A 13,726-nucleotide genomic window follows, 5' to 3' on the forward strand; every position below is an offset into this window, starting at 1 on the left:
ATATCCAGCCAAGGTCCAACACCATTTCCAAGTTCAGAATCCATGTGAAAAGATATTTGGGATGTAGGAATACAGGCAGCTGCCAAATAATCACTTAGATATGACAAGAAATACAGGCTGTGAATTGGAACACAGCTGCAATCTACCTACATAACCATTTTCCACAGGGTAGAATTTAGCAAATGGTATCTCTATTATAAGGGGTCTGGTTTGCATATCTCTTGAAGCAGTTTCGCTAATGCTATGACCTCAAGGCACGGTGCCTTATAGAAGCTTTCATATACTCAGTTGTTCCATGCGAACTGAGCACCTAGTATAGGCCAAATGCCAGGCAGGGCACTGGAGGATAAAGAGAGAAAAGAAACAAGTAAGGAGTTCAAAGTGTAGCAGAGGGGGCAGACACAAATCAATATTGTAGCTATGAAATACAGAGATGAGTTCAAAGCACAGTGCTGGTATAAGAGAGGGTCAGCTCTACTGAGGATAATCAAAAACATTTCACAGAAGAGGAAATCTTTGCACTGGGGTCTTAGGAATAAATTGAAGTTTGTCAAGAAGACCACTGTGGCAGGGTAGGAGGACTTCCAGACCTGGGAAACAGCATATGCAAAGGTACTGAGGCAGCAAACTGTAAAGTTCAGTCATGGAACTGCATGTTGATAACTCAGTAAAGACAGCACTGGGGCGCCTGGGTGGCTCAGTCGGTTGAGCATCCGACTCTGGCTCAGGTCGTGATCTCGCGGTTCGTGGGTTCGAGCCCCGCGTCGGGCTCTGTGCTGACTGCCGGCTCAAAGCCTGGAGCCTGTTTCAGATTCTGTATCTCCCTCTCTCTCTGACCCTCCCCTGCTCACGCTGTCTGTCTCTCTGAGAAATAAATAAAACATTAAAAAAAATTTACAGACCACACTGAGGAAGAAATGAGAGTGGAGAGAGATGACCGCAGAAGTGGGAAGATGCTAATTCATGAAGGATGTGGTTTGTCATGGTTGAGCAGTTTCGATTTGAGCCTGCCAGTGATGGAAAGTATAGTGGATTACCTGTGGTCCTCAAAGCCATTTCAACTCCTTCTGTGCTCTCTCCTATATCACAGAAGTTGGAAATCTGGGGAAACATTTCCCAGATCTCTTGTCAGCAGTATTCCAGTTTGAAGTCCACCAGTTCAGCATCCTGATAGGCTTTCAGAAGGCAGAAGGAACCCAGAGGCCACCATTACTCCTCCAAAAGCGGTAGGCAAAGGTTTGAGCTTCCGCAGACATTAGGCTGTCAGCGTTCTGCTGGGCGTGAAGTACCCACTGTGGTGTCACAGACAGCTATGAATGTTAGCAGTGGTTTTCTGAACCAGGGCAACAACAGCGGCTTCCTCTTCCCTGAGAAAGTTTACTACCACATTGTAGAACTACTGGTTTCAGAGCCATCAACAACCTTCTCTGACCTACAGTCCTACAACTTTTCCAAAATTTTACAAGCATCATTTAGCAGTATTAAATCTATCCCTGCTCAAAATGCTTCATGTAGTTTCAGTTTCCCTGATCCAAACCCTGACTGGGGCATTTTAGCAGATGACCCTGGTGGCTTATGAAGAAAGAATTGGACGGGGAGAGACTAAGGGCAGAGATATCAAGTGATGGATTATTTCAAGAATACAAAGCAAAGATGATGCTCAAATCCAGGAAAATATCAACAGACACAGAGGAGGAGAATAACTTTAAAAATATTTAGGACACAGGACCATTTGGATGGAGAAGGAAAATAAAAGGAGTTTAGGCAGGTTCCACACTTGTGGTCTAGGTGATCGTACCGATGGTGGGAAAGACAGAATACAGGACAGGAGAGACTGGAAGAAGACGTGGTGGGCATTACAGGTGAGAGTTCAATTTAGAATGTATTAAACTTGGCCTAGATATTAAGTAGGTAGTTGGGTAAATAAATCTGGGAGGAGAGAGGATTCGGTCTGGAGGTATTTATTTTGTAGACCAGCACAGAAATGGTCATTAAATCATGAAAGTTGGGGGGCGCCTGGGTGGCTTAGTCGGTTAAGCGCCCGACTTTCGCTTAGGTCATGGTCTCGCGGTTTGTGGGTTTGAGCCCCGCGTCGGGCTCTGTGCTGACTGCCAGCTCAGAGCCTGGAGCCTGTTTCAGTCTGTGACTCCCTCTCTCTCTGACCCTCCCCTGCTCACGCTGTCTCTCTCTCTCTCTCTCTCCTAGAAATAAATAAAAATATAAAAAAAAAAAATCATGAAAGTTGGTGAAATTGATTAAGGAAAGTGTGTGGCATAAAAAAAAGAAAGAAAGAAACTCAGAATGTTGAGAAAGGATCCCTGAAAAACATCAACAGCTAAGAGCAAATACTAGAAGAGAACCTAAAAAAAGAGATCAAGAAGGAGTAATCAGAGAGATAGGAAAAATCCACACAGTGTGGCATTAAGCAGCAGGAGGTCATCTGAAATCATGGGTAAAGATAGAAAGATGACATAAATGGTAACTAACAGAAGACATCAATTTTTAAATATAGGAAGGATTCAACTGATTATTTATGTTCACTCAGATGTTATTATTTGTTGCTTTTACACATGGGTGCAGTTTTATTCAATGCAAAATGAAGGGATGATTTGTAGCTCTAGGCCGTTTCATATTCCATTTTATCTCTTCCTTGATCTTCCTCTTTCACTTAAAGGCAATTTTCCCTTTCCTTCATCCTCTCATGTACTTCTCCTTGTTCTTTTTAGGATGGAGCTGATGCACTTCTGCCCTTATAGGTAAGAGTCCCTGCTTGCATCTCCCAGATACCCAATCTGCATTTCTTTAGCCAGAAAATCTGAACCTAAGCCTTGTGGACGCTATGTGCGTGCAAGTTAGGCCTGTGACCACTAGCTGACCTATTGTGGTTCAAAAACTGGTCAAAGGATCACTAGGGCGGCGCTGCAATCAATTTAATTTGTTAAGACCAGAACATGTTTTCAATGAAATACAAGAGAGTAAAATAAAAGTGAAAATGCAAGTATATGTTAGTGATAGGCAAGATAAATATTATTTAATAAATCATTTGTTTTGGAGATAGGTTACACGTGTGTGTTTCAGTTACACACATGTTACGTGTGATGTGTCACAAAGTAAAATAGTAGAGCAAAGCCTTCTAACGGGAACGTGAAAAATAACTACCGAGGACTGAACTCTGTCTAAGTTTATATTTATAAAAGGAGAAGTTCTCAGGTGCAAACAGTTTATTTGGAAAGTGATCCCAGGAAACAAAAGTGAAGGACTAGGCCAAGGGAGCTAAGAAAGGGCAAGAAGCCAATAAAGTGTGCTTTAGTGCTGGTTACTGCTCTGGGTGACTGGGTCTCCATCTGGTTGGGGACGCTGAGAAAACACGTAGACTGTGCCTCAGCATTGTCCACTGGGGCAGGGGTCAGCTAGTATTTTTTGTAAAGGGTCAGATATTTTGGTAGGCCCTGCAATCCTGTCATAACTACTCACCTCTGCCACCGCCGCATAAAAGTAGCCATGGACAGTACGTAAATTAATGGGCACGGCTGTGTTCTAATAAAGCTTTATTTATACAAACGGATGGGCAGGATTTGGCCAAAGTTTGCACTAGAACACAGGGAGGCTGAGGCATTCCTTTTTCCACCAATCCCCATGCCCAATGATTAGAGACTGCCTTAGAGAGTGATAATCTTCCCCACATTTCTGGGTATGGATAAACACTGAGAAAACAGCACCAACGGATGCCCAGGGTGTTTGATGCAGGATACTGGCTGTCAAGGATACGCGGAAATGTGGGGTCAGGAAGGAAAAGGTGGTGGGGTGAAGTGCATCGCACACAGAGGAAGGGGCAAATGGAGGGTATGAAATTCTGGAGAATATATTCACATTCTCCCATATTTGCTGCAATGAGCTCACAAGGCTCTTCCAAGTGCTCACTGATTCTGCCCATATCACCTTTCTCTCTAGAAACACTAAAGCCTGGTGTTTTTATATTCATCACGACCCATTCCCTAAGGAAATTAGTTGTTGCATCGTAAGGAAGTTTTTTTTCTTTTACTTCTTCAAAGTTAACTGTGTGTTCAACTCTCATACCTAGCTTGGCACACACGCTACCATTTCAAATCATTTTCTCTTAAAACTGTCCACACAGAGAAATCTCACCTAATTATTCTTACACAGTCTAAAAGATGGAGTCTCTCTTATGCTTTTAAGCTCATTTTCTTTACCACACAATTTCCTTTTTTCCCAAATGGATACATCCAATTATTCTCTTCTTGGGTGTTTTAATTTCACACATTTTTGTGCACTTAGAAAGACCATAGATTGCACTACATTCACTGGCAAATCATCAAAAAGCATTTAAATGAAAGAAAATTTTTGTAAAAACAGATCTTTTGTAGCAACCTAAGCCTGAGATCACTCCTTGTTTTAAACCACATAACTAGAGGAGAGGAGAAAGACAAGATTTCATGATTTGATTTCTGTTTAATGATTTTTCACTTGTATTGCATTTTTACAGCTCACAGGGCTCTTTCTCATGAACAGTGCGTGGTTTGCATATTTCCTTATTTTTTTGTTTTAATGAAGCTAGGCCCCAAGCATGGTAGATTATTTGCAAAGATGGCTACCATAACCTCTTCTCCCTGTGTGCTTATGACTTTGCCATTCTTCCTGTAGAGATAAATAGAGTCTATTCGCCCTGTCCTTGAGTCTTGGCTGACCTGTGACTTGCTTTAAGTAGTAGAATGCAGTGGTATGACATAGTGAAACGTTCAAGTCCAGGCCTCAAGATGCTTCTTGGAACACAGTGATGCCATGTGAGGAAGGCTGGCTCTCCTGCTTGAGGATAAAGGGCCACGGAGAAAAAGGCCCAGCTGAAAGCCAACACCAAATGGCAGGTAAGTGAGTGAAGCCACCTTGGATTATCCAGCCCCACTTGAGCCTCCAAATAATTAAGCCACATGAGTGACTCTAGCTGATACCAGTAGAAGAACTGCCCAGCTAAGCTCATCCCAAATTACTGACCCACAAAATGATGAGCAAATAACGATAGTTGTTGTTTTAAGCCGTGAGGTTTTGGCATGATTTGTTATGCAGCAATACATACATAACTGATACCCTGGGAGTGAGGGATGTGATGACCATTATTTCATGGAAACAGTGGAGATTCCCCAAAGATCAGTAGCCAAATTTAATGCCTCAGAGAATGATGAGTCTTCTTCCATTTTTAAGGCAGGCCATCCTGATTCCCCAGGTTAGTTACAGAGTAATCGGATGTTAATACATAAATAGCCTAAAATTAATATATTAACTTCTCACAGAACTGCTTGAGCTCTTCATTGGAGTGATTGCTCATAGCCAGTTGTGTTGCCTGACTCTGCCCCAGTGGCCATAATTAGTCATCAATAGATACCTAGTACAGGCTGGGCCATCAGCCCACTGAGTCTCTCAGTGGTGAATATGAACTATGGAATAGAGGCCCAGAGACTGGAAACCTTTGAGAACTAAGTCTGTTTAACTCTAGGTCTCCGGAAGGAAGGGTATCACTACTCTGAGATCCCCAGAACTACACTGGTCCCCACCTACTGCCCAGATCAGTGCTAACATCAGGTAGAAGCAAGTCTCTGTCGGTAATAACTTCCCTGATGAAAGTTCTCCCAGTTTCTATTGCCCCATGCTCTTTTCACATGGAAATCAACGCCATACTGTCAGGATCGGCCTTGGTGGTGATGGTAGGAGGAAGAAAGGGATGACACCTACAGTTGATTTCTCAGCAAACTGGGTATTTGGTGGTCTGTGGCCGAGTACAAGGTCTTATCCCCACTGCCCACCAGGGCACCCACTGCCCTATAAAACCTTGTTCCCTGTGACATCAAAAATCTCTATTCCTCTAAAACTTACTGTAATATCCTAATTTTAAGTTAAGGTTAGTTAGTTAAAGAAGCTGGAATCTTACATAATTACCACAATTCAGGACCCCCAAAAAAAGACTGCAGGTAACAAAGTCATTTTCTATTATATTCATACAGAGAAAGGTGCATGTTACTGAACAGCTCCTGAGGGCATCCTGTTTTCAGCAAGAGCTCACACAGTCACATGGCTGAATTCCACCTATTTCATTTAGGACAAGTGCGGGAATTGATCCGGTTTTGTTGCGGAAAAGGGAAAATGATCTTCATAAATGTCCAGCCAATGCGGGTTTCAGAGCTCTACAGTATCATGATAATTTTTGCAAAGGATGAATCAAAGGTAAAAGTGTCTCATTGCCAGATGTCATTGTGCCTGGGTCGTTTTTTGGTTCTGTAAAAAATATGAACAAGGCCAGTGAGTTTAAATCTAAGGAAGTTGATGTCTATTAGCAGTTTCCGGTTGTGTCCTACAGGTTGGTAGTGAAAATTCACCTTCGGATAAGAATGAAATCCCTGGTTCTGATTATATTAGAATTTCTTTCTCCATTTTCAGAAACCAAAGAGTTGAGTTTTCCACAGAAGCTATTGGTCTAAGGAAACAAATCCATTTATTCCAATTTCTTGTGAAACAGAAAAAAGAGAAAACGGGCAGAATTATACAAACGTAAAAAATGGAGATTATCTCTTAATCTCACTCCATAAATTCTAAAGTTTACACGCTGTTTCTAGAACCTGAATAAAAACCTTGCATAGGGTTTAGTTTTAGTAATCCTAAAGAGGACACACTAGAGAGGTAAAATCTCTATTCAAGTTAAAAAGCAAAGTCAAACTAAAATCTTTAACCTAAAACTCTCCCTTTAGACACATTCATTACAATTAGAACCATTTCCTTAAAAGGAAGCAAATAAATACTGATATCGGACCCTTATGTAGATAGTTTGTGAATTCTGATGCTTAAGTATCACGGACAAAGCAGACACCAAAAATATCCCAAGGAAGAAGTGAATTTGGTCAGTGGTAACTGTCATTCTTTCAACAACTTACACTCATGACCTACAAGTCCTTTTTCATTCATTCATTCACTCATTCATTCACTCACTCCTTTATACTCACACCTCTAAGCACTTACACATTCAAAAACATATACTGAAGGCTGCAGGATGCCATGCAATGTACTAAGCACTGGGGATGAAGAGAATTAGAATACACCTCTTGCCCTCAAGAAGCTGACACGCTGGTCTTGGAAACTTTCCAGTCTTTGATCTCCTACATCCAGTCATGAAAATTGATATTAATGTTTTCTCTTTCCATTTCTTTCTTGCCTTTACCACAACTAAGGTCATTACTCGGTGGCTGAATGATTAAATGATTAAAATTTTTTTCTAGGGGTGTCTGGGTGGCTAAGCATCCAACTCTTGATTTTGGCTCAGGTCATGATCTCATACCTCATGAGATCAAGCCCTGTGTCAGGGTCCCCACTTTGGGATTCTCTCTTTCTCCCTCTCTCTCTGCCCCTCCACTGCTCATTTTCTCTCTCTCTCCCCTTCCCTCCCTCCTCTTTCTCTCTCTCTCAAAAATAAAAATAAAAAAACTTAAAAAAATGTTTTCTAGTTGGAATCCCCACCTTTAGTCTCTTCTCTCGCCACAGACTTTTTATACCACTTATCTCATTCACCTTCTGAAAAGATGGCTTTGGTTGTGTCATACCCCTGTGCAAAATACTTTGAGTAGCTTCCCATTTTCCCCAGGGGGGAAAAAAAGAAATTCCACAACTCGACCGATATTATTGGGATTACTAATAATTGCTGCCATTTGTTGAGAGCTTACTGTGTGCCAGCCACTGTGTAAAGGACTTTACATGCGTGATCTCATTTATTCCTCATGCCAACTCTTCAAGACAAGAACTAGGATCTTTATTTTATGGAAGAGAACAATGATGCTAAGAAGAGGTCACTAGCTTTCCCAAGGTGACATAGATAGTAAGTAGCAGGATGACTTCAGAGCCCTTGCTCTTAACCACTGTACTGAACTTCCATTCTGCTCTTGAGTGAGTCTCAACCCTGTGCAAGCCTGCCTCAGTAACTTTGCTTCTGCTGGGTCTCCCATGTAATATGTCCTTCACTCTCTCCATGTCTTCCAAGTTTAAGCCAAATGTAAGTCCCCTCTCCCCTGTGGACTCTTCCTAGACCATTCCAGTAGGCAGAGACCTTTTCATCCTCTGAGCTCTGGCATGTTTCTACCACTTATTTGGCACTGAGAGATGTCCTGTACCAGGTTTCTATAGAAATATCTCATGTCTCAGGCATTGTAGTGAAAATCGCTTGAGAGCATGGAGTCTTCAAGGTACTTAAGAAATAATGTAGGTTTTGTGGCACTTAATTAGACACTCAATAAATTAATGTTGTATGAGTAAATGAAAAGCGTAGACATTAAAACAATGAGGTAAGTCTGTCACTAACTTTTGAATGATTATGATGCACATACCACTCTCTCACCATGAATGGTGAAAAGGATCATGTGGAAAGAGCTATAATTCCCTGTCCAGCATGCCATAAAGAACAGATACCCCCAGGGAATTACAGGGGTTCCAAAAATATTCCTAAATAATCAGACTCAGGAACATTATGAAAATCTCTACTCTGATCCTCAGTTTGAATAAGATCTGTGTGAAACTTTCGCTCCAGAGCCATATCAAGCCCCAGGGTAAAAATGGTGGACTTCCCAAATATTGGGCAGCAACAGGGTTCGGCTAAGATGGGGTGACATGGATGCTGAGAATTCCCCAACTGCAAGAGATGGTTTTCGTTACAGCTCCAGGCTAAACCACTTGGAGGCCTCTGGGGACCACAGAGCTCCAAAGCCTGCTAGCCATGTCCCTCTGACCACTGATGCCCAGTCCCGTCCAACACATGGCAGGAAGAGATGACCACCTTCCGTGTCACACCTGGAGGCCAGCCAGAGAGAAACTGCCAACTGGACAGTCATCTCCAGTGGAAAAGCCTGGCTGAAGGCAAGATGACCAACTGCCCTATACTGTTTTTATCTCTGCAAATTAGTGGTAGAGCGGGGTCGATGCCTTCACGTCTTTGCGAAGAAAAAAAAAAGACAGTGAAAGATCCTGAGCATGGCCTCAGATGCCTTAAAGCAAGCATGACGTTTTCTGAGGAAGGAAAGAAACACAGAAGCTTGAGGTCTGTTAGGTACACACTGTGAAGAAGAACGCGTAATATGTTACGTGGGCTGCTGGCCTTTTCCCTTTTGAAAGTGGTTCTATGACTTTCCATGTAACTTCAGCCTCTCATCAACCCTACTTGATGGCTTGGGCAGCCATTAGCGTCTTGCATCTTATACACGTGGTAACAGCTCAAAGCCTTGCAAGGGATCCCACAGCTAGCGACTGCCAGCGCCGCGGCCAGAACCTCTCTGCCTCTCGTGCTTCCTCGAGAAGCAAGGCCCCTTTCAGCACATGGTTCAGTTCTGAAGGAACTGGAATGAAAAATTGCTTGCTTTGATTTGGTTGGTTCTTTTTTTTTTTTTTTTTTTTTTTTTTGGCTTCCACTCCTGTTTTGAATTCAGTTTCTATTCCTTCCTTCCCCCTCTCTTGGATTCCCCTCTCCCCCCACCCCCCCTTCCACCCTTCCCCTCTCTCTGAGCCTCTTTCAGATGCTGCCTCACTGGCTGCTTTGGCTGCAAACCTCCCTGCTTCACAGCCAATATCTGGAGCTCACAGATTACGCAGCTGTGTCCTCAGACTACCTGTTGCTTCGTCGCAGGGTTGGATGAATTATTATTATTATCATTAATTATTATTTAGTGGAGGAGGGGTGTTAGAAAGGGAGAGGGAAAGAACTGAATCATCACGGAATTAACAGCCACTGGTGCTCACCTAACAACCCCATTAAGACCCTGAATAATCTCAGTCTAACGCAGGGGTCAATACCCCAGGGTGAAATGCTCCCAGCGTTACTGTATTTTCCTTTACCAGACTGCATCTTGACACACAGTAATCAAAAAGATCACCAACAGAGTTCGCAAGTTCCCAAGCTGTGAGTGAGGAAGGGGCATCAGAGCAGGGCCCTGTGTGTGATGGGAGCCGCCTGCCAGGCCTCTCCGCCTGTGCCAAGTTCACGCTTGCCCACGGGGCACAGAAGAGTACGGAAAGGGAGCAAGGGAAAATGTGACGGCCAAACTGTCATTCCACACAAAGGAAAAAGGACTCGGAAATTGTCAAAGCTAACGCCCTACTCTGGTCCTCTCTCTCTAATTTTTTTTTGCCACAGCAAAATTGCTCAGGCAACTCTCGCCATGACAAACGCTGGCACGGAGCTTCTCAAGGGGAAACGGCGAGGCGAGCCTTGTGTGTTTCACCGGTAATAAAGATTTTACCAGCTGCACTGAGCGTTGCTGTGGAATCCAACCATTGCTGTCAGGCTAATAAGAAAAAAAGATTCACTGTTGTGAATCAAGTAAATAAACATGCCTGGGAAACAGTGTGGCAGCAGATAACACCGAGAGAAAAAATGAGAATTGGTACTATTTTTAGTGCTAGCTCTCTGATTATAATTGTACTTGAAGAGCAACTAGCATGAACAATATAAAGGCAAAGTTAATTTCAGATCCTGAGCTTGCTGCACAGCGCTTAGATCATTCAAAATGCAATGTGATCTACATTTATTTTTCAACTGGGTGACAGGGAAACTTGGAGATATCTAAGGACTTAGCTGATGGGAGGCTCGTGGGCAAATAGAAGTTAAGGGATGTGGGTTATGGAAAGATTGTTTATTTTTTAAAAAATCCTGTATAGCGTACCCCATTCTCCCTTTCAAGTTAGCATTAACTGAAGCGTTACAATGTGGCAAGTACTGAATTAATGATCTCATTTAATTATCACATCAACATGTGAGGTAGGTCCTATTATGGTTTTCATCTTTTGGAAGCCATATAGCTTGTAAAGAACTTGACCCCAGTCTCTCTGACTCTAGAGCCGAATTATCGTGCTTTTGTAGATGATGACAGGATATAATTCACACTTCTGTCTTCTGTACTTTGATGAAAAAAGGCCTCATGCCCCACCATCTGCACTGACTACACGTCCATCACCAACAATGGGGCTCCAGGGTTGCTGACGGGAGCAGAGATGCCCAAATGAAGCAGAAAATAAAACAAAACAAAAACAGAGGCTTCAGCCTTCCAAACATATCTGGTTTACCTTCCCCTGTGGTACTATGTAGCTGAGAACCCTCTCCCATGCTGAACCCAGGCCTGGAAGCTCTCTCTCATCTCATCACATCACATCACATCACATCACATCACATCACATCACATCACATCACATTTCATCATCTCATCACATCTCATCTCTCTCCCCAGATCTGAATACTGAGAAGCAGACATTCAGGTCCAACTTTTAACCACTACTTTTACCATCGTCCCAGGAAGCAAACTGGCTCTGAGGGCCACTCTCAGGGCTCTGTTGTCCTTCCTTTTCCTGCCCTTGAGCTGCGAAGTGGCCAGGTTGAGACTCACTAAATGTGTATGTGAAAACAAACAACTTTCAATCATATGAACTATTCCAAAGACTGAGCATGCGGGATCAATGAGGTGAGGAACAAATTTGCTCTCCATTGTGTAATGCTCTGAGTGCTAATGTCCGAGGGGTATGTGTGCATGGCAGTACCTATGAATGGAGCTCCATTATCAGTCATTATAAGTCTTCAAACTAACAAAAGATGAGAAATCAAATTGCAAGCGGAGAACTAAGGGGGAAACACAACGTGCTTGCTAACTGACTGTAAGACCCTGGAATATGATGTTGTGGATCTCATTTCCAACAGTCTGTGGAAATACTTTCTTTGAGATGGAACTTTATAACTTTGTAATGGAAGTTAGTGGGATTATTGTTTTGCCTTTAAGGAAAAGGCTTATACAGATACTTAGACCAGAATCCATTGTATCAGTTTAAGAGCTTTTCAGTTCCAAGTAATTAAAGATCTAACTCAAACTAGCTTGAGTAAAAAGGGAACTTGTTAGCATATAGAATAGGCACAGAGCTGGCTTCGGGCACAGACTAATCTAAGGGCTCAAACTCTGTCACAAGAGCCTGTTCTCTCTCCAAACCTGGGTTCTGCTCTCCTTCATGTCGCTTTCATTGTCAGTGCCCACTTGGTGGCAGAAACGATTGTCAGCAACTCCTGTCCTTCACTCTCCGGGGTTCAAGAGGAGTGTGAAGAGTAAGTGTTCTGGGCTCTACTGTGATTGGCTTACCTTGTTTTAGGAGCTCATCCTGGATCACATCCCTGTGGTCAAGGGAACTGAGTGTACCCTCTGGCAAAGCTGAATCACATGTCTACCTTTCACAAAGGCTAAGAAAGGAAGGGTAAGTCCTCAATGAAAATGCAAGGAATTATTTACAAAAAAGGGAGGAAAGGAAGCCTCAAATCAACAGATGTCCTCTAATGCATCTCTTCATAAAACAGAAGTACTTGCATTCATTTATTAGAATTCTTTAGTACCAAGACATAAATCATCTAATTATGAGTATGTACAAGCTATCTCCCAACGTGTAGCATTCCTAGGTGAACCTACAACGTTGCCGCATACTTTAAAGCTTTGGGTACTCACTGGTATGAAGACACTTCAAAAATTACACAGATCTAAAAAAATTACACAGATCTAAAGTTAAAAATCAAGACTGATGCCCAAGACCAAAGAATCTTATTTTTCTACCTCAGATTGGCTCTTAACTCACAAAATCTTATCCTGATAAATTTATGTCAACTTTCTACACTCGTTTTCTGTATTTCCAGTTTGCCTTCCTTTCACAAAGAGTTATGTCCTATCTCTTCTGTGTGCCTTTCCAGACCCTCTCTCCACCTTTCTCGAACTTCATCTCTGCCCCGAGAGACTATCTTGTGTGGACTGCATTAACAGGCTCCTTTAGTCTCCAGATTCCGGTTGGGTTCAACCAATGGGGACACCTGGTAGGAGATCAGGAGAGAAAAGGAGAGTGGGAAGTGAGTTCTGTCTCTAAGCCAAAGGTCACCATGCCTATGAAAATGGCCTCTCTTCAGGATTCTCCCTCTGAAATTTACAGTAATCGCTTCTTCCTCTTGCTCCCATAGGCCTATGGCTGGTAAGGGAGCCCAGAGCTCCTGTACATTCATGTGGTTCCCTATTCCTGCCCACACCTTTACTAAACTCTCCTCTAGTATTCCAAATGTGAAGGTGTTCTCTATTTGCTACTGGGACCCTGATTAATAGAGTCTATAAAATTTTGATGGAGAGGGAAGCAAAGAGAAATAGAAAGGGTGACCAGGGACTATAGATCAAGAAATAAGCCTAATTATTGGATAAACTACAAAATAGGACAAATGGCTCTAACCAATTTGATGTTTTGGTTAATTAACTTTTTCATTTCAATAGATCCTTTCAACCCCACCCCCATTAGAAATGGAAACTACAGGATTTTTTTTTTTTTTAATGTTTTATTTATTTCTAGGAGAGAGAGAGAGAGACAGCGTGAGCAGGGGAGGGTCAGAGAGAGAGGGAGTCACAGACTGAAACAGGCTCCAGGCTCTGAGCTGGCAGTCAGCACAGAGCCCGACGCGGGGCTGGAACCCACGAACCGCGAGATCATGAACTAAGCGAAAGTCGGACGCTCAACCGCCTAAGCCACCCAGGCGCCCCGGAAACTACAGGATTAATATCAAGATTCACTGAAAGTTTTCCACTTCAGAGGGACTTTGAGCACATACCTTAGGTAAGTCTTTAGTAAGCCAGAGAGGTGAAAAGGAATGAGAGCAGTCCAGGATAATCAGAAGAGTTTCATTTTA

The 13,726-nt window shown here is 42.7% G+C and overlaps 1 non-coding gene across 1 annotated transcript; it reads left to right on the forward strand.

Annotated features, from left to right (window-relative positions):
* The first annotated feature begins 686 nt into the window (after positions 1–686).
* TRNAQ-CUG lies at positions 687–771 on the forward strand. Its single transcript has one exon. It is a non-coding gene; the product is annotated as a tRNA-Gln (tRNA).
* Positions 772–13,726: the final 12,955 nt, after the last annotated feature.

Source organism: Hyaena hyaena, unplaced genomic scaffold (genome assembly GCF_003009895.1).
Source record: "Hyaena hyaena isolate Hyena2069 unplaced genomic scaffold, ASM300989v1 scaffold_164, whole genome shotgun sequence".
NCBI lineage: Eukaryota > Metazoa > Chordata > Mammalia > Carnivora > Hyaenidae > Hyaena > Hyaena hyaena.